This window comes from Hibiscus syriacus, unplaced genomic scaffold (genome assembly GCF_006381635.1).
Source record: "Hibiscus syriacus cultivar Baekdansim isolate YM2019G1 unplaced genomic scaffold, ASM638163v2 tig00111812_pilon, whole genome shotgun sequence".
NCBI classification, from domain to species: Eukaryota; Viridiplantae; Streptophyta; class Magnoliopsida; order Malvales; family Malvaceae; genus Hibiscus; species Hibiscus syriacus.
In genome coordinates, this window is record NW_024063187.1 from 2383180 (window position 1) to 2406210 (window position 23031).

At 36.6% G+C, this 23031-nt stretch overlaps 1 pseudogene; it reads right to left on the minus strand.

Annotated features, from left to right (window-relative positions):
• Positions 1-10514: 10514 nt before the first annotated feature.
• On the minus strand, positions 10515-14354 carry LOC120171149 (annotated as a pseudogene).
• Positions 14355-23031: the final 8677 nt, after the last annotated feature.

The window sequence follows — 23031 nt, forward strand, 5'->3', positions numbered from 1 at the left end:
TTAATCCTTCTAATGCATTATCTCGTGAATTATTTTTTTGAAACCTTTATTTCGTCAATTTTGCCGATTTTAATGGTTTCATTTTCCATTGTAGTTTTGATATTATCTTTCAACTTATTTCCCTTTTAACATGTATCGAGAGGTTTTAATCAAACCAGATTTTCAAGTGTCTTTAATGATGCTACTGTTTCGTCATGGTTCCCTCAATCTTTTTCTATTTATTTGGAAGAACATAGCCTCTTCGACCGTCATGGTTCCCTCAATCTTTTTCTATTTATTTGGAAGAACATAGCCTCTTCGACTGCAAGAATCCATCCTAGTGTTTAAAAAGGCGCGCCTAGGCGCTAAGGTGAGGCGATTTCAATGAAGCGTAACAAGATGCGCCTAAGGCACACTAGGCGTGTAGGCCTAGAAAGGTGCTGCATTTTCAATTTTTTTTGTTCTCTTTGTCTTTTCTTTAGTTTTTTTTGTCCTTGTTTGTCTTGAAGTTTGAAAAAGAGAAACAAAGGGGATGAATAGAGGCCATCTTTGGTGTTAAAGAAGATAATCGATTGAGTAGACAAAATGAGAGAGGCACAAATTGAGAAGAGAAAATAACCTCAGTGACAAAAAATGCCTTATAATATACGATTTTAACCAACTTTTTTTGGATTTGCCAAAATGACCAACTAAATCGCAATGCGATCGATAATTCACAACGCGATCTCCGGTATCGAAAATCAGTTTCCAGATTCGCAACGCGATTCTGACTATCGCATTACGATTTTCCAAATTCGCGTTGCAATTTTCCTAATTCGCAATGCGAATACGTAAATCGCAACGCGAATTTGGAAAATCGCAATGCGATTACGTAAATCGCAATGCGAATACGTGAATCACAACGCGAATCTGTAAATCGCAACGCGAATCTGACTATCGCAACGAGATTCTGACTATCGCAACGAGATTCTGACTATCACAATACTGAATTTCAAATTCGCAACTCGATTTCTGAATTTGCAACAGGTTTTTGTTTCGCAACACAAATGTTTTGGGTATATAACTACGCAGCAGCAATAACTCATAACCTAAATCCCTAAATCGCAACTCATTCCATCTCCATCTATCACTCTCTCCGGCGACATCCGTTCCTATATCCAAAGACATCATTCCCCATCCGTCAACAGGTTTTAGTTTCGCAGCTCGTTTGTTTAGTAAATTAATTTACAATAATGGAATCATCTAATGTTGATAATGTTTGGATAGATTTGTGTTTTGGAGGGTCATGGGAGAATGCTCATGGTGTTTTACAATATATGCCTTTACCCATGAATCTTTAACTAAAACTGTCATTAAAAAAGTTAACTTATGAAACTCTAATGTTACGTGTTGCAAATAAATTGAATTTAGAGCCCTTAAGTGGATTTAGGTTATCTTATCAGAGAAAAGGTAAAGTTTATTTGTTAACCGACAATGAAGATGTTGAACGATTCATTTCTTACATTAGTGTTTCGCAAGATGATGTTACATTGTATCTTGTTGAACCTAGAAGTAGTGAAGTTGGGTCAGTAGCGGGTAGTAATCAACTAAGTTTTTCAACCCCAGTTTATGGTGCTCAAAATTTAATGGTTCCACCACAATTTCATTACCAAGCAAATTTTGTTTCACCACATTTCCAATACCAAACACAATCTCAAAACCCACAACCTTTCCCTAACCTAAATCTCAATCAACTTTCAGCACCAAATTCCGGTTTTCGTATTAACCAGTTAGACAATGATGAGCCAACAGAAAAAATTATGAGTACTAGTCGGTATTCAAAATTTGATCTTGGTCAATACCCGGACTTTGATCTTGGTCAATACTCGGATTTTGATGATGTTTCAGAAGAAGAAACAGACCCTGCGTGTAATGATTTTGATATTGGTCAATACCCGAATTTTGATGATGAAACAGCCGCTGCCGAGGAAGATGTTGTTGATGATAATGAGGAGAAAGTTACGACTGTGAATGAACATGTTGAACATCCATTCTGTAATTCATATAACACTGAAGAAGAAAGAGAAAAAGAAGAAATCCCCAAAGAAAAGTCCCCGAAGAAAATGCCACGGGAGTATAACTGGAATATGCCAGAATTACTTCAGATACCGGAAGAAGAGTTGGTAAAGATAGTAGTTGATTGTTACACAAAAATTATTCGTATCAAGAAAGATGATTGTTTTGATACAAAGGAAGACTTGAAGATAGCTTTGTATACGAAATGTGTGGAAGATGGCTATCAACTAAAACTTAACAAATCAAGCAAAGATCGTTTCGAAACAAGGTGTATGATTGACAAAAACTGTACGTGGCGTATGATTGCAAAGAGGATAAAAGATTGCGAAATGTTTCAAGTTAGGACTTTTATTGATAAGAATACATGTTCAAGAACCCAAGTTTTTCCTCACCATAGACAGGCAAACAAAAAGTTGTTGGGTGGTTTTCTGGCTGAGTTAATGTTTTTGAATGGCAGGGTATATCGGAAGACATGAAATTATGAATGACATGAATGCTCGGTTCAAGATTAGTATCTCATATTCTCAAGCTTGGAGAGCCAAATGGTATGCCTTGGAATTGTTGAGGGGGTCGCCAGAAGCATCGTTTGCCCAACTGCCGGCTTATTGTCACAATTTAAAGCTGAAAAATCCTGGGTTGGTAACTCATATCAAAACAGATAGAGATGGACGCTTTGAGTTGATGTTTATCGCCATTGGTGCTGCGGTTAGTAAATCAATATAATTTTGTTGACTCATTTTTGTTAGTTACATGCATTTCACATTTAAATGATTATATTTCTTGTGTATATGATTTTGTAGATTCGTTCGTTTATTACTTGCATGGCCCAGTTATTATAGTTGACGGAGCACATTTAAAAGGTCGATACCTTGGAGTAAACTTATTAGCAGTAGCCATGGATGCTAACAATGAGATACTGCCAATAGCTTACGGGGTTGGCAAATCTGAAACCTCTGATTCATGGACATGGTTTGTGGGGCATCTTAGGGATTGCATAGGTCCTATTAGAAATCTGACAATCATATCCGATAGGGCAAACTCAATTGACAATGCTGTTAGAAGGTGTTTCCCAGATGCTTTTCATGGACTTTGTGGTGTTCATTTGTATAGAAATCTAAAATCAAGGTCTGCTGGTATAAAAAATCACAAATGGACATACTGGAAGGCTGTAAAAGCTTATCGGGAAGTGGATTTTAATAAGAATATAAACTGTTTAAGACGTGTTTTGCCTCAGTGTGCTCAAACACTATAAGATGTCGGGTTTGAAAGATGGTCAAGAGTACATCAACTTGGAGCAAGATATAGTTTCATGACGTCTAATAGTGCATAATCAATCAACGCTCTAAGTCGTCATTCCCGGAAATTACCCATTACTATGTTAATGGAGTTTTTTCGAGCCTCTATTCAACAGTGGTACTACAAGAAAAGAAACCATGCAGGTATTATTTCTTTAAATTCGTAACTTATCATATATTTTAATAAGTATTATTTATTTAAATTTACAGGAACATTGGAACATCGCGTTACACCATGGACTGAAAAAAAGATAACGAAACATGTTGTGAAGTCAACGTCATGGAGAGTTGAACCATGTTCAAACACTTTGTTTGAAGTACTGGATAATAACTTAAATGGGCTTGTCGATCTAAATGCAAAGACGTGTAGTTGTATGAAATGGCAAACATCTGGTTATCCGTGTGGCCATGTTATAAAAGTTGCTCTTCATTTAAACCAAGATGATTCAAGCGCATACGCTATGGATTGCTACACTACAGAAGTATATCGACAGACTTATGTCGAGATTGTCTACCCTATTCCACATCATTCTGAGTGAGACATACCAGATGACTTACAAATAATTTTGCCACCAGCCATGGACAGAAGGCTACCTGGCCGACCAAAAAATCACGATCGTATACCGTCTAAGGGTGAAGAGAATAAGAGATCGACATGTAGTCGGTTCAAGGAAAGTGGTCATACAAGGTTGACATGTGGATCACCAGTGCCATCACAATCATCTTTTCCTCTACCAAAATATGGATCCTCATCAAAATCCCAATCACAACCGGCTTCACCTTTTGGGACTGTTAACTTAGGTGATTTTTAAATGCAAACGTTGTATTATGTGTATATTATGTGTGAACTTTTAACATTTTCAGTTAGGCATGTATTAGTAACTTAAGTTTGAACATTGCTATGATATGTAACATTCATTTGACTATCGCAACGCGGAAATTGCAACGCGAATATGACTATCGCAACACGGAAATGACTATCGCAACGCAGAATTGACTATCGCAACGCGGGAATGACTATTGCAACGAGAGAATCGTAATGCAAAATGAAAATCGCAACGAGTGAATCGCAATACGAAAATGAAAATCGCAACGCGAATTTAGTTTCGCGTTACGATTTTCATTTTCGCATTACGATTCTCTCGTTGTGATTTTCATTTCGCATTGCGATTCTCTCGTTGCGATAGTCATTTCCGCGTTGCGATAGTCTGTTTTGCATTCAACATAATGCATATTGAAATCAACAAATCAACTATTACATTTCAATCAATTAAACAAGCACAAATAATAATTATGTACACATCAATTAAACAAATCAACATTTACAAATCATCTTTTACAAATCAATTAAACAATCAAAAAATAATAATAAGAATTATTTCCTCATCAATTATTATTGAATCAACTTTTGCACCCATACATCCATTTCACGCAGCTCACTTCAGGATTAACCTGCAGAAACTAAACATTGAATCAACAACACTTTCTACACATCTAAAACCTACAAACAACAAATTATTGAATTCTAGCTACTTAACCAAACATTTTCAAACCAAAAAGAGTATATATGTTTAACAACACTTGCATTTGACTTACAAATTGTTTATGGACACTTTCATAACGCAGATGCAGGTAGGAAGCGTCTCGCATAAATCGCTCTAGCCATAAAATGCCGAAACCACAAGCCTACTGCACCTCTATCTCTATCGGTGGGAGGTAGAAACTGTGTACTTCCTGTCGTCAAACGCTCCAAGCACATGCATACGAGAGGACCACAATCCCCTCTGGCTTCCTTCGTTTGTTGTGGCGCGGTCTCGTCTCTGATAACTATAACATTGAACTTCTTTGGTTTCTTGTTTCCATAATTAGTCCAATAATTAATTGCATCCAAGAATTTAGCCAAATGAGAGCTCCATCCCTTAATAATATCTCTCAAATCAGACAATGATATATAATTTATCATGCTGTCATATACTATTGTCTTTAGAGATGGGAGCTGAAGCTCGACGAGAAGCCAATGAGTACGTTTTAAAATAGGATAAACACCTGCATCAAAATGTAATAATTCAAATTGCGCACTTATTTATGAACACCTTTAAAATATTTAAACAAATATACTAACCTTATCGACCTCCCACCATGCAGGATAAAGTTTATCTTGTCCATTAGCCAACACATATGATTCCTGTCATTGATTCTTCAAGTGAACTACGTGAAAAGACGTCGGCATAATTGTATATCGCGTTTTTTTATATTTTTCTTCAATTTCCTTACAATTAGAAGACGTGTCACCCATGCATCAATATGCTGTTTAAAAAAGACATATATTAGTGAATTACATAAATTTAAAAAAAATTAATCAAACTGAAATATAAGAAGAAATATAAGACTTACCCCCCATCGAAATAGCCGTTGTCTTCAACCCCTAATAATACACCCCACCAAGACCGTTCAATCAACAAATGCATATCATCGTTGAGTTTGTATATGTCAGCGTAACACCCTTGGCTCCGCTCATGTAGATAAAAATCAACTGCGGTCTTAGCCTAAAGGGTATTATCCATAATTGTTTCCGGTAGTTGTTTCCTCTCCACTTCATCTGTCGGAATGGTACTGGCCGGTAACTTATATGAAAGCCAACAGTTATCCATCATGTCCGACACGTAAGGGGGCTTCTCAATAATTCGATATATTACGCCGTGTGAATCGGGCTCTAGAATGTTGGGAGGGACCTCTTCAACGATGACAGTGACCTCTTGAACGGTGGGAGGGGACTCTTGAGGGATGATAGGGGCCTCTTGAACGATAGGGGAGGCCTCTTGAATGATGACATGTGAGTCGGGCTTTTTCTTACGGATTCTTCACACTATTGGGGTGAACGGAGACGTAATGGCACGTGCACGCCGTCTGATGCGTGAACTCCGTATTGCAAGAAAAACCCGACGTAGAGCATCTACCTTAGCGGGCCGCTAAAAATAAATTAATACATAAATCAGTAAATAAACAGACATGATATTAAACAGAAAACAAAGACAAATATATTTCAAACTTGCACGATATTCACCCAAGTCATTATTATATCATTGTTCACAAAATGCATCAGATAACATTCCAAAAGTAAGCACTTATATAAACATTTAAAAGGACAACATATAGGTTTAGTGAAGGTTCAATGACAACATAAAGAGTAGTAGTTTATTCTTGAAACTTAAATTTTCAACACTGTGAAGTTAGTATTTGTCTTTTGGTTGAAGTAATGCAATTCATTCAAGTTTCAATTTGCAGAAGAAGAATAGAATCTGAAACTTAAAATCGCAACGCGAAAATGACTATCGCAACGCGAAAATGACTATCGCAACGCGAAAATGACTATCGCAATGCGAATTTGACTATCGCAATGAGAGAATTGCAATGCGATTTTCATTTCGCATTGCGATAGTCAATTTCACATTGCGATAGTCATTTTCGCATTGCGATAGTCATTTTCGCGTTGCGATTTTGTTGTTGCGATTTTCATTTCGCATTGCGATTCTCTCGTTGCGATAGTCATTTTCGCGTTGCGATAGTCATTTTCGCATTGCGATAGTAAACTATTCTTCTTCTGCAAATTGAAACTTGAATGGATTGCATTACTTTAACCAAAAGACAACCAAAAACAAATACTAACTTCACAGGGTTAAAGAATAAACAGTTAAACAGTATTGGCAGCAACCGAATGAATTTACTAAGCAATCTAAGTGAAATTATGAGTAAATTTATCATCAAGTTAAATATGAAAAATATTAAACTTACCTCGTTGCGTAGAGTATGAACCTCGTTTTGCAACGATGCTATAATCTCACGTAGAGATGCTACCTCACCACGTAAAGTAGACACCTCAACACGCTATGCACCATTGTTATCGCGTAAAGTACCGACCTCCTCACGCAAGGCATTGACCTCATTACGTAACTCCCCTAACTCATCCCGTGGAGGTGGAGAACAGGGAGATAAACGTCGTGTCATCTTTGCCGGTCGCCTATCATGAGGTGATGGTGGAGAAGAGGCTCGATAATGTGACAGAATAGGTGATGACTCTCGTTGTGGAGGCGTATATTCGAGTCGATCAGGTGATGGCTCTGGGTGAGGTGATGGCTCTCGAAGTGGTGGCTGCTCATCATCCGTGCCATCAAAAAAAAGCTTACTAGATTGCCACCAATCAGTGGCAAGCTCAGCTTCCGTGGGTGTCAGCCTCTGTAATGGAGTGTAGGCCTCCTAACAATATAAAAGCTCAAACAAAGTTAAACGTGTACTAGTAATAACTTGTTTATAAACATTTGGTAGTATTTGTGTTAACTTACATTATTTATTGTAGTATATGGTAGTAAATCTTCCCATTGCTGCAAGGACCGTTTCCTCTTCCAAGAAATAGCCCTAGGAATATCATTAGAAGTTTTTAATGCATATGTCTGCATGGCGGGAAAGGCCTCAAATATCCAAATCTACAAACAATATAATAACAAACATTAGTAATTGTTAAAGAATTAATTATAATTTTGGAAACATTATATAAAAATTATTACCTTAAAGGCCCAAATAAAGCCTGACAAAGTGATTTGGAACCATCGCCACGCAAACTTTTCCGATCATCAAAGGCAGACGACAACTTATTCCATGTAGCTCTCCATAGATACGAACCCCACGGAAACAGGTTCCATGATTTAGGTCCTCTACAATTTAATTAGATCATTAGGAATAGGTTGTCGGGCCTCTCTGCCTAAAAAGCCGGCTTGCAAAAGTATTAGAAGGCATACTCGGACAACATCGACGTCATCCATCCGAGTAAAACCATCTTTCTTATTCAATAATCTCGTCGAGTCTTCCACGTGTAAATTCGACAGCTCAGGAAAAACCCGGGAAAACCATGATAGGTGGGTAATATGTCTAGTGTACCGATCTACATCATCGTGTCCGAAGCGTAGACCGATGATTAAGCAAAACTCCTCCCGCCCAAAACACGTATACATCGGTGGAAAATCAAACCATACCTCTTCAACACGACGTTGTATAGTCTCTGGTAGATCGCTAGTCATGGTTTGAAGAAACAGATGGGTCAACATAGCATCTCCACCCGATGTTGTACTTTCAGCCATGGCCAGAAGCAAGTATCCTCAAATATTTTTCTTTGTGCAGATGAAAGCTTCGACGCAATTGTTTTGGCCAGGCTTACTTTATTTCTTAAGGTCAATTGAGTCGAATAAAAGTTCTACAAAAACAATAAACATACCAAGTTAGATATACCAAAAACTACACTGTGAAGATATAACAAGAACAATAAACATAAAGAGTAGTAGTTTATTCTTCAAACTTAAATTTGCAACACTGTGAATTTAGTATTTGTCTTTGTTTTTTGGTTGAAGTAATGCAATTCATTCAAGTTTCAATTTGCAGAAGAAGAATAGTTTCTGAAACTTAAAATCGCAACACAAAAATGAAAATCGCAACACGAAAATGACTATCGCAACGCGAATTTGACTATCGCAACGCGAAATGAAAATCGCAACGACAGAATCGCATTGCGATAGTCATTCTCGGTTTCAAATACTAAAATTGAAAGAAACTTGAATAGATTGCATTACTTCAACCAAAAGACAAAACAAAGACAAATACTAACTTTACAGGGTTAAAGACTAAACAGTTAGCAGTATTGGCAGCAATCGAATGAATATAATAAGCAATCTAAGTGAAATGGTTAATCTATTATTGAAAACACCAGTAAACTTATCATCAATTTCAATACGAAAAGCCTAATAATAATGCAAAAATTTCAAAATAAAAATAATTAAAAAAACTAACCCTCGGTGGTTGATTTGGTTGATTTTCCATTTCTGACCGTGAATGATTTCGCCGGAGATGGAGACTAATATCGTCGGAGATGGGGGACTGATTTTGTCGGAGATGGGGACGGATGTCGCCTTAGAGAGTGAGAGATGGAGATGAGACTGAGTTGTGATTTAGGGTTTTAGGTTATGAGTTGCGATTACGGGATATACTGTGGACGATTCAGTGTTCCGATATATTAATATATTTGTGTTTGGAATTTGAAAAAAAATACGCGTTGGATACGAATGGCGCTATGTAAATCGCATTGCGATAGTCAGATTCGCGTTGCGATTTACGTATTCGCATTGCGATTTTCCAAATTCGCGTTGCGATTTACGTATTCGCATTGCGAATTAGGAAAATCGCAATGCGATAGTCAGAATCGCGTTGCGAATCTGGAAACTGATTTGCGATACCGGAGATCGCGTTGCGAATTATCGATCGAATTGCGATTTAGTTGGTCATTTTGGCAAATCCAAAAAAAGTTGGTTAAAATCGTATATTATAAGACATTTTTTGTCACTGAGGTTATTTTCTCAATTGAGAATTGGGGGAGGAAAAGATAGGTTTCAGAGAGTTTTGTTGGATAGGGATGGGTTCTTGAGCAGCACGTTTAGCAAATGGCAAAATTTGAATCCATGACAAAGAAAAGCTTGGAAACACAATTTAAAAATATGGAAAAGGAGGATTAAGGTGGATTCGGAGAAGTGGTGTTTAGGGTGTAGGTGGTGTTAACGAGGAGGAAAACAGATTTGTTGAGAGAGGTGAGGGAAAGGGACAAGGAGAAAACAAGAAGTTGATGCCAACTCATAATTAGACTTATATATTGTTTCAGTTTCTTATAAGGAATTGTGGACCAAGGAAGGGGGTTTTGCTTGGGTTCTCAAGGTTCAATGGTGGATGGAACAAAAGTGTTGTTTAATACATAAAATGCTAATACTGAATACTCTTTGATGTTTGTATTGTATGAATTGTTCTTTTTGTTTGATTATACAACTAGAGAAAATATCTTTTATTTTAAAAAAATGTGTCTCACTTTAATAAATTGCGCGCCTTGGCTATAAAATCCCTATCGCTTTAGTGTGTCTTGCTTTGACTCCTATAGTAATATAATACTATAGAAGATTGGGCAATTGGAACGGTTATCAGCCTAAAAACAAACATGGTTGCAATTATAAAGTTCGCATTTACTACCAAAAAGGTTAAAAGCTAAAACAATTATTCACTGGTGCCGAGCCTGTGAGGCTCCCTTAGAATGCCTATGGCTGCTAATTTCTTGCGGAACTGGAACCTGACAATCCAGCTTATTAACTGTGCACAAACGTTTAGAAGCAAAGGTCACCTCCCAATGTGAAATTGGATTTAGAGTTGGCCATTAATTGTATCACTGCAAATGCAATATTTGGTGTCTCGTTAGGTTTACGTCATTCTACTTCTTATATCCAGTTAACTTGCTAGCTGTTATACTTCCTAACGGTTCACTCAGGCAAGCCTGTATTGTTGCTGATAGTTCTTGTGCCACAAACCTCATTGTGGGTCTTGACTCAGCCTTGATATTTGCGCATGCCAAGCTCATTCTGGCAACAAATACAACTTCCTCTGCTATTTTGCCTCTGGGAGATGGGAGTCGTTGGTCTAGCACATCCTTCAAAAGCGTTTCTCTATTTTCATATAAAAATGCTGATGAAGACGATGAGAATGGATTCAAGAGTTCCCATGGATGCCTTCCCATCATAACCTCTAATGCCACCACTCCAAAGCTATAAACATCACATTTATCTGTCAGCCGCATGCTGAGTGCCAACTCTAAACATTCAAGGTAACCAAAAGGGGAAAAAATTTTTTAAGCCTTGTTGTGTGATTCAATCAGTGAAATAAGAATGCAGAAACTGCATTGTTAACCTTGTGCCATGTAGCCATGGGATCCCACAACAGCGGTCCAATTGGATGAATTTGGATCCAACAATCTTGCAGTCCCGAAATCTGATACCTTTGGCTCAAATCCAGCTTCCAACAACACATTACTCGAAGATATGTCTCGGTGTATGATCGGCGGAGAACAGTCGTGATGCAGGTAAGCAATTGCATGAGCCAATCCTTGCACACCCCTTTTAGCCCATCCAAGCTCATCTCCCTCTTCTTCTCCATACAACACGCTTTTAAAACTTCCTTTTTCTATGTACTCATAAACCAAGTACACAAGTCCCCTATAAGAACAAAGCCCGAGTAGCTTGATGATGTTTCGATGCCTAACTTCTGTTAGCATAAGGATTTCATTCACAAAGCTTTGGTGATTGATGACTTGAACGTCTGCGGAGTCCGATATGTGGAGTCTTTTAACTGCGACTACTTGACCCGTAGGCAGTAATGCTTTGTAAACACTGCCTGATCCTCCTTGCCCAATGCAGTACTTTTCATTGAAATCCTCAGTTGCTTTTACACGGTCCCCAAATCTAAAGAAACTCTTTTTTTTTTATCCATATCGGCTCGTAATGTTCGAATTGTCTACTTTCTGCTTCCTCATCTGGTCGATTTCTTCGGTGATGACATGTGAAAATTGCGACCAAAACTGATGCTAATATGCCGAAGACAGGAAGAACTAGGCGTAGAACCTTCAAGGTATGCATTCTTGAGTTCTTTCTGGTTGAAACTGAATTGCAAGGAGGAAGTCCTTTGATGTTTCCTCACAATCCCGGGTTTCCAATGAAGGCTTCTTGGGAAGCATTCTGGAATGGACCAGCAATCGGAATCGAGCCCGTCAGCTCATTGTAGGAGAAATCAAACGAACCAAGACTGATCATTTGGAGCAACGTCGTTGGGATTTCACCAGAGAGATTGTTATGTGAAAGATTAAGATTCTCCGGTTAAATAAGTCTCCCCAACTCTGGAGGGATTTGCCCTGAAAATAAATTGCTGCTTAGACCTAATGAGTACTGAAGAACAACCAAGCTCCCTAACTCACCTGGAATGTCACTAGATAAATTGTCGTGGTTCAAATTCAAGCTCAGTAACTTATTACAATTCCCAAGCCCTTCTGGTGTTGTTCCACTTAAGCTGTTTTCAGACAAATCTATGTATTGAAGCTCTGTTAGACTAACGATGTTTCGAGGTATCGATATGATTCTGACTCAAATTGAGTTTAAACAACATTTTCAGATTTCCAAGCTCAGAAGGAATGGTCCCAGTCAACTTGTTTGATCCCAAGTTTAGCACATGCAGACGTGTCAACTTTCCGAGCTCTGCTGGTATTTTACCCGAGATTTGATTCTGTTCCATCTGTAGATTGGTAAGGATTTTGCATTCTCCCCACTCGGGCGAGATTTCACCAATGAATTGATTGTCACTCAAGTCAATATGATCAAGATTTGGATGAACTCCAAATGCATTTGTAATGCTACCGGTAAATCGGTTCCTATTGAGACGAACTCTGACTAATCCACTGCAGTTTCTCAAGCAAGCCGGCAACGAACCCGAGAGGTTGTTGCCATCAACAGTAAATTCCAAAAGAGCAAAGCCACTGCACAATTCAGGAGGCAATTCCCCAGAGAAGCTGTTATTGGCAAATTTGACATAAGCTAACTGAGGAATGTATCTCCCAAATTCTTGAGGAATTCTACCAGAGAAATTATTGCCAAGCAATGAAAAGTCTTGTAAATTAGTGAGCCGAGAAATGGTCTCAGGCAACTCACCGTACAATCGGTTCAAGGCTAAGTCTAAATAGGTGGTCGATGTCAAGTTACCTATCTCTTATGGAATTGTGCCTTCGAAATCATTTGTATACAGATGCAAGACCTGCAGGTTTTTCAGACCCCATATTGCCAGAGGAATCAGACCTGAAAGCTTGTTTACTCCAAGGATTAAATATATGAGATTCTTCAGGCTGCCTATCTCAGACGGAATCGGTCCGGATAGTGTGTTGTTATACAAAAAGAGGAGTTGGAGCTTCGTCAATAAGCCAATTTCTGGAGGAATCTTTCCAGAGAAAGAGTTGGATTGGAGTTGCAACGAGAACAAGTTGGATCAGTTAGAGACGAGATGGCAGAATCTCACCTGAAAGGGAATTATCAGACAATCCCAACTCTGATATTTTGGTGAGATTGGACAATGAGAATGGTAGTTCCCCAGTAAGTCGATTCCCCGCCAAGGCCAGAAAAGTGAGATCAGAGCAATAACCAAGCTCAAAAGGAATTGTGGAATTTAAGCCATTGCTATGAAGATCGAGTATCTTGAGCTTTTTGAGTTGGCCTAAAGAAGATGGAATCTTCCCCTCAAATGAATTTTCAAACAATTCTAAGGTTTCAAGATCAGAAAGGAAGCCTATACTCTTAGGGATTGAACAATTAAACTTATTGGTTGCCAGATGGAGGTTTATGAGCTTGGAAAGCTTGGAAATGTTTGGTGACAGTGGTCCCTGGAACAAATTATTTGAGAGATTCAGATACTGAAGCTGACCCAAATTGGTGAAAACTGGCTCTGGTATGGTCCCTGTCATATTGTTCACCGACAAGTCGAGGAAAGTTAAATTCAGACAATCTGGTATGAAACCAAGAAACCCCAAATGAAGTGAATTGTTTGCTAGACTGAGGTATCTTAACAATGGCATGGCTAAGAATCTGGACCAGTCTGGTGAGTCCAACTTGTTCCAGCCAAGGTCTAAGTACCACAATTTTTTAAGAGTGCTTACTTGATAAGGGATTGTACCATTGAGATTGTTGTTTGACAGGCTGAGATATTGAAGCTCCGGTAGTTGTCCAAGCACCGACGGTACGTTGCCCTCAAAAGAATTGCTGCTCAAATCCAGGTGAACAAGCTTGGACAGGCTACCGATGGCGATCGATATCGGTCCATTCAGACTGTTGTTCTTGACGTCAAAGCGTGTGAGATTGACAAACTGCGTGAAATCGAACCCAGTGAGCGTTCCACTGATGTTTGAACTCAACAGTTTTATTTCAGACACCATTCCGTTACTGTCACAGGCAACTGAATACCAGTTGCAGAGGTTGTTAATGTTTTCCAGGAACCAAGACTCAAGAGGTTGTTAATGTTCTTCCATTGAACAAGGGCTTCCCCTTGTGATCTTGCTGAAGAAATAATCATCGAAGGAAGTAAGAAAAGAAACGGAAGACGGAAAACAAAAACGGTAAGCTTTTTAACAGCCGACATGTTTTGTTTTCTTTCAGTTCTATATCTGTTCCATCATTATTGATTAACTCTCATTTATAGCAGCAGCTAATGACTGTGATTTCAGCAACAAAAGGCCAAGCCTTCATCTCATTGGTCTCAGATTAACATTTAATATTTTGGGGTTGTTAAAACAGATTAACCAAAGTTTGTCTGGAACTGTGATTTATATGCGCAAGTTCTTCGAAGCGGAAATGGAAAATTCTAAGTTTCTAGATTCACTTGAACCATGTTTTTGTGTGTGTGTGAATTAGTTGAGTTATGACCAACACAGTAGACTTGGAACATCTTTGACTAACAATATTTGTCCGTAATCTGGGAACTGACATATTAGCAAATATTATTCTTCATTTTACTAAACAAGTATGACTAAAACAGTTTTATAATCCTTTTTAACTACCGTCCTTCAAAGAATATTTATCAAAGTTGTAAAATTTTGGATCTTTGTGCTTGGTCTTTGATTGGACCAGTTTTTCTGATGTCTTTTACATCACCATATTTTTGCATTTCAGAAAGAAAAAATAATAATAATAATTCATAACCATTGAAATGTAATTTAATTTGGCGAGTCAAGATTCTCAAAGGCAAGTGAGCAATTTATATTGCAATAATAAATGTTCCCTGTGCATGTCTTAACTTCAGTTTGACCATGGAGAGGTGAAGTGATTCTGAAAAGTGCTTTTTTATTTTTTTATAAAAGGATGCATGAAGTTTTTGTACCTTTTTTTAAATCAATGTATCCTTCGTTCCAATGTGATCATTTGACTAAAACTTTATGAAATTAACCATTAAGATGTTGACGTGATGGTTCATGATGTTAACGTGACATTCTACAGTGATTGATGGCATGACTAATGATGTAATAGATGGATTAAATTGGATTTTTTTAAAGTTCGAGGGCTAAATTGATTTTTTAAAAGTTCAAGGGGTTATTTGATTTTTATAAAAAATAAATTTATTTTAAATTAAAAAATATTAAAATATTAAAAAATAGATATAAAAATACCATTAATTATTAGTATTATTTATTAAATAAAAAATAGGCTATATTTATATTTATTTTAGTTTATTTATTAATTTATTTTTCATTGAAATTACAACAAAAACAATCTATAACACTTTAATCTAATACAACCCGAAGATCGATGGATTAAAATATCACACGAGACCACCAAAGAGACCAACCCAAACATTTTTAATTAAAATAGGTATAAAACATCATATGAAAACCATTAATGGAAGTTATAAAATAAAAGCATAGTATTCAAGTTTACAAATGCGAGGAGCTCCCAAAATACATCCCAAATGTTACAAATCAAGTATTTTAAAATATAGTTACAACTCGAATACATGAAGGTCTATGAACAGTACATGCTCTCTAAGAAAAGACTCAAGACGTAATCTTATGCTCGAAGTTGTTTAGAATGGAAGTTGTGCGATAAGCTCCTTGAACACTCCTCTTAAGAACCTGCACACGAAAACTAATTTTGAACGTTGAGTGTAACACCATAATCCAATCCGACCCGAAGATCCAAGTATTACGATGCCACACGGAACCACCAAAATAGTCAACCCAAAAATTTCTTTGTAAAATATTTATAACAATCAAAATAATTCATCGTGTTATAATTGGAATCGAAATCAATGTTCACAAAACGTGGGAGTTTCCCAAATATGTACAAATACAACCATAGAGCTTAAATCAAGACATACTCTGCAAACGTTTGGTCTGGAATTTACTGGTACGATAGGCTCCTCGTCGATCCCCTACTGACCTGCGCACAAAAACAGATTCCATACACTGAGCTCACAAGCTTAGTGGCACGAAAATAACTGCAATTCTACATGCATTCATTACATGAACATGCCGATGTGTAAAGTCATAAACATGCAAGTATATAGACAAACATAAGATAAGCCAAGTGATGTGGTCGGAGGAATTTTACGTGCATCTCGGACAACATAGTAGCCTATCAAGAACGTGATAGCTTTGGGACAAAACCAAAATTTACGTGCATCAAAACTTATAGCCCTAGTCTATCTCAGATAACCGAGAGGCTGGGATAAGGACTAGAATTTTATGTGCATCGGAAGCTCAAATCCCAAACCTATTCAAGCATAAGGTGCAATTTAAAATTTTATGTGCATCAGATGCGTATCGATATAGTCTAAAATTTTACGTGCATCAGATACGTACCACACAAACAATATCCATATATTTCATAAACAGAAGACGATTGTATTAATGCTAGAGTAACTCGGGTGTCTTGACCATTTCCTGAGCATCATACAAAGACAAATCTTATGTCATCCTAACTTGCTTGATTTCTAGGTGAGAATTTAGTTAACTTGATTGTTCTCACTTGCATTAAATACTTGAAGCTTATACGAACTCAAAACACCCAAGCTCAAACCCCCAAACCAAATAAACCAAATTACCCAAAAATCAACAGTGGTATCAATATTATGCCAGTAGTATCGATACTGACCCTTGGGTATCAATACTCACCCTGAGTATCGATACCAAAAATAGATTCGATGTTTTGAAAAATGCCATGGTATCGATACTCCCTTGAGTATCAGTACCAAATTTGGCTACTGAAATCCTGAAATTATCACCAATATTGATATTGGGCCCCGAATATCGATACCCCTTGCTGGAGTATTGATACTCTCTTCATAAAATTATCTTAGTTTTAGCGTATACGAAGAACAATATCGATATTGTTCTTACAATATCGATACTTACGGCCTAAAGTGACTTGTTTTAGGTATGAAAATGCATCTAAATCTCTCTTATACACTCCCCTAAGACTAACAAAGTTTATTTAAGTCTTATTTGAGGTCTTAGAGATCGAAGGGTGCCATCTTTCATGCTTACAAACAACGAATACATATTTTGCCATGAAATTTACTCTAACATGTTTCATGAACTAAACAAACCATATATGCACATACAATGACCTACATGTGGTATGGTCAAGTTAGAATCATGTTACCTTGATTCTTAGCTACTATAAAGGTCCCCAAATCAACAAAGGACTAGTTTTTCCTTACCTCTAGCCTTTGAGCTCTCCCCTTGCTCTTTCACTAACCAAAGTAATGAAAATGAGTTGTTAACCCATTTGAGTCTTAGAAAAAAGATAAAAACATTTCCTTACCAAACAAATCCCTCAAAATGAACTAAAACTTAGAATTTTATAAGCCCCATAAAAACCCATTTTTGGAGAACTAGGCCAAATCTTGCAGAAGTCAATGAAAGATTGAAAGATGAAGATTGTGAATCTTACCTTAGAATTCACAATGGATTCTTGAATTTCTTAAAGTTCCCAACTTTTGATTGTTCTTGAAAAGGAAAGAAGATAAATAGTGGAGAGAAAGAATAAAAGTTTTTGGTGACAAATGGATGAAATTTTTCAAACGTGAGATCATCCCAAATTAATGGGAAATCAGATTTGATTCAAATAAATAGGTTAATTACCCTCCTAGTCCCTCCACATTTGAATCTAGATTAAAAACACCATTTTTAAAGCTTGTTGGGCTTATCTCAAGCCCAAACATAATCCATTTGGGTCCAACTATACAAAAAACATGGGAAACTTATCCTAAGGTCCATTCAGATAAACCCAAAACTCATAACCTATATTTCGGGGTGTTACACTAAGCTTACTAGCCTAGTGCCACACAAACAACTAAATTATACTACATGCATTCATTTCATGATCATGATGGAAAACAAGACATAATTATACAAGTATGATAAACATATATGCTAAGGTAGGCATCATGGTGTGGTAAGAGGGTTTCACTGTGTAATACCCTAAATACCGGGTCGGTGACCATAGTGAAAGGATAAAAAATTTGGTGTGTTAAATTCAGTAAATTGATAAGTATAGGGAAATGATTTAGGAAATTATGTTTGAGACTTATTATTAAGAATGGAAGAATGGAGGAGCAATCAAGTCCTTTAGATGAAATGAATTTAATATTCATTTAAATTGGGTTATTTAATAAAAGTGAGTGGGAGAAATAAGAGGATAAGTTTTTAAAGTGGTTCTCTCCTCTAATTCTTCTCGTCTCGTGACCCCCATAACAAAGGTAAGATTTCATCTAGTTAGTTTTTCCTTTCGTTTCTGGGTTGATTTTGAAAGGAAAGTTTTAGGAGGATTAAAACTAAGAGATGAATGATTTATTTGAGATTGAATAAAATAGGTTAAGTGATTTGTTGAAATATGGTCAGTTATTGGAGTTTAAACACATATTTGACTTGACAAAGAAGTAAAATAAGAGATTTGGAGACTAAGAAGTGATTAAAAACATGTTTGAAAAATTGGTGTGATTTTTAGTTTTGAGTGTTCTTTGGAGATAGTTGATATTATAGGGAAATTTATGGATGTAAGTTAGTTGGATTAAGTAATGATGAGTTTAATGGTATAGTTGGTGATATAAGTAAGAGATTTAAGCGAAAATGTGGTAAAAATTGAAGTGAAATACATAAAAATTTAGGTAAGGGTATCGGTACTGGAAGAACAATACCGATACTATAGGGTTAAATTTAAGGAAAAATGACGAACACGATGAACAATATTGATACTTATACAAGTAGTATTGATACTGAAGTGGGGTATCGATACCAAGAGGAATGTATCGATACTATTATTGGAAATTGGATTCCAGAATGCAAAAATGGTATCGATACTGGAGTGGGTATCGGTACCATAGTATAGAAGTATCGATATCATAGGAGGGGTACCGATACTATTAATCCTAGAATTTTAAGTTAGGATGAATTTTTAATATAATTCAAAAATAATAGTACTTTTAAGTATTATTATTTTGTATAGATGTCAGACAATATACTAACATCTGTAATGTATGTATGATATGGATGCTTGTGTAGATTGTAATAAAGCTCCTGAGTTAAGCAAGCAAAAAGGCAAGGATAAAGTATCTCATTAGTCGGTCTACAATTAATACATAATAGTAAGGCATACTAGGTGAGTGCATTTATTGTACTTATATGAGATGATGATGATTTGTGATGAGACAACCTCAAATTTTTGATAAAAGTATGTTTTACAGTAATTTGATATGTTTTCATAATGTTTATGAAATTGATAATACGAGTAATGTTAGAGTATGAACTGCTCTAAAATGAATAGACGAACATTTATGTTGTTTAATCTGTTAAGTTGATTGAATAGCCCATTTTATGTGCATTGAGAGTCATAGGTGCATTTCGACATAATTTGTATATAAAAGTTATCGATCGATTTTGTTTAATATAATAGTGCATTTTCGTATCAGTACTATGTGTACTTTCGACACTAAATGTGCAATCATGGTATTCATAATGAGTTTGTAAATTACCATTTCGATATATAATTATGTATAAAAGTTATCGATCGATTTTGTTTAATGCATAATGGTGCATTTCCGTATCAGTACTATATGTACTTTCGACACTATGTGTGCATCCATGGAATTCATAATGAGTTTGTGAATTTCCATTTCGACACTTCTGTGTAATGCATGTACCTTGTATTCTCATTTGACATACATTGGGTAAACAAAGGATAAATTGGAAAAAATACTGATTGATAGGTATGCTGGGTATACTAAATGTAGTTTATCAGGTTATGTGAATGAAACTTGGTTTGCCAAGCCAGTTTATGATATGTTTATATTTAAGTACTCTTCATTTTGTATTACTATGCCTCACTAAGTAAATACTTAGCGTGTGTTGATTTAATGTGTAGGTAATAGCAAAAACTAGTGGAGTAAGGAGTGCAGTGGATATCATCAATCAAAGGTTGCATCATTAGTAACTGTAGGACAATTATGTGTACTTTTAATAATTAGATGACATGTATTGGATTTATGAAAATGCTCTGGATTGTATTTGACTTATTATGTTTGTAAAATATTATAATTTAAGATTATTTTAACTATTGAAAGTTAATAAATATTTTACTTTTATTATATTAAAATGTTATATTTTTAGAAACAAAATTTTATGGGTTTACAAATAAGGAAATGTTTTCAAAATCATGTGACAATTGTAACTTGTGTATGGAAACATATACGAGTAATGAGTGTTATATTTATTGGTATCAGAGCACAGGTTTAGCCGATTCTCGGTCGAAATCGGGTGCAGTTTACTTTTAAAAAGGGTTTATATGCCACTAAGATGTCAATGTTATTGATATTGTATAGTTAGAATATGATTGATGTCACTCCTTACTAACTTGAGTGTTATTATTATATATATTCTAATAGATGTCGGAATCTACGAATTCGTGAAGAGTTACTGATCAAAAAGATAGAGAAAGGCTGGGTAGCGAGAACTATGAAGCTAATAGTGAGCATATGATCCTGTCTGAAAATGCTAGTGCACCAGCATATCAGGGTATGCCAGTGCCAGAGTTTGGGGCTTTTATACAGGCTCTCGATGTAATCCTGACTCGATTTCAAACTCCTCCTCCCCCTGCTCCTCCAGCACCATGGATGTTGATCCCAAAAGAGCTAAAACGTTTGGGAGCTCCTGAGTTCCGGGAGAAGAGGATGAAGGTCCTATAGATGCTTCTCTATGGTTAAATGATATTAAGGTGATGCTGGAGAGTCTTTACTGTTCGGATTTAGAAAAGTTGGGTGGAGCTATATCTTTACTTCAAGGATCAGTTTGAGTGTTGTGGACCAATACTACGATGTATGTACCACTAGAGCAAATGACCTGGCAGTTCTTTCCGGATGAATTTAAGAACAAGTATATCGGTGAGCAGTTTAGGCGGACAATGCTGTTGAAGTTTCTTAATCTGAAATAAGGTGACTGAGCAGTACATGAATACGAGGCTGAGTACAACAAGATGGGTCATTTTACTATTGAGATAGTTCCCAATGACAAAGCTCGACGTGATTAATTCATCGAGAGTTTGAAGCCTAAGTTGAAAGAGATGATGTTGGCTTTAAACTTGCCTAGCATCCAAGAAGTTATTAGCCGAGCTAAGGCTATTGAAAGAGATCAAGAGAAGACTCTAGCAGCAGAGCAAGATATGCGGATGAGAAAAAGAGTTGGAACGTCTTCAACTTCCCATCATACTAAGAGAGGCAAGGGTTCGAATTTCCGATACAACAATAGAGATGGATCTGCTGCAACTTCACAGAAAAATAAGCAATCACAGTCTTTTGCTGCTGGCTCGGGTAAAGCATTTGGAGAAAAAATACTCCATGTCAGACTTGTGGCAAATTTCACTTTGAAGTATGTAGATTTCTTAGTGGAGCTTGTTTCAAGTGTGGTGAAACTGGTCATTATGCTCGAAATTGTCTTAAGAAATCTAGGGGATAATTCAATGCAAATTGAGAGATTAGTAGCAATATCAAATAGAAGCAGAGGAAAAGGTTGATCCAAAGGATAATCTGAGATAATCTCGCAACTAGAGACTCACGGAGTAGCCATAATTTATAATATTAAGACTAATGAAGATCGGGATGACTTGGAGATTGTAATAGGTACATTTCGTCTTTTCGATGAGCCTGTATTTATTTTGGTTAACCCTGATTCTACACACTTTTATATTAATACAAAGTTGGTTAGAACTAGAGGAATTCCTTTAGAACCAATTTTTAGTGAGATGATAGCGGTAAATCCCATTGGTCATAGTGCAAGGGTAACTCGGGTATGTAGAAAATGCTCGATAAAGATTCAAGGGGTTTTGTTTTTGAAAAACTTAATGGAATTGTCTTTCGATGAGTTTGAAATTATTTTGGGCATGGATTGGTTTTTCTCCTCATCATGGATGGGTGGATTATCGCAAGAAGCGATTATTTTTAGAGATGCGGAAGGCTAAGAAATCGTAGTGATAGCGAAAAAGAGAAATCACCATCCAATGTGATATCAATAATGACTGCAAAGAAAATGATTTTGGAAGGATATACAACTTTTGTGGCCAACGTGTTAGACACTCGAATTTTAGAAGCAAGATTAGTTGATATTTCAATAGTTAGAGAGTTTCTGGATGTTTTTGCAGAAGAATTATCAGGCTTACCTCCAGGCCGTGAGCTGGAATTCCAGATTGAAGTTTACCCGGGTACTGAACCTGCTTCTATGGCTCCAGATCAAATAGCTCCAACAGAGTTAAGAGAATTAAAGGCCCAATTGCAGGAGCTGCTCGACAAGGGATTTATCAGACCTAGTGTTTCTCCTTGGGGAGTACCTGTTCCTTTTGTGAAAAAGAAGGACGAATCTATGTGATTATGCGTAGATTATCTTCAGTTAAATAAAGTAATAATAAAGAATAAGTATCTTCTTCTAAGGATTGATAATTTGTTTGATCAACTGAACGACACATCAATGTTATCTAAGATAAACCTGCGGTCAGGATACCACCAATTAAAGATTAAAGAGGAGGATATTTAAAAAACAACTTTTCGGACTCGATTTAGGCATTACAAATTTGTGGTGATGTCATTTGGATTGAGAAATGCTCCTTCATCATTTATGAATTTGATAAACCTAGTATTCCAACCTTACCTAGATCAATTTGTGGTGGTATTTATCGATGATATTTTGGTGTATTCAAAGTCAAGAGAGGAGCATGATGCTCATATTCGTGTTGTTCTTCAGAATCTTCGAGAGAATAAGTTGTTTACCAAACTATCC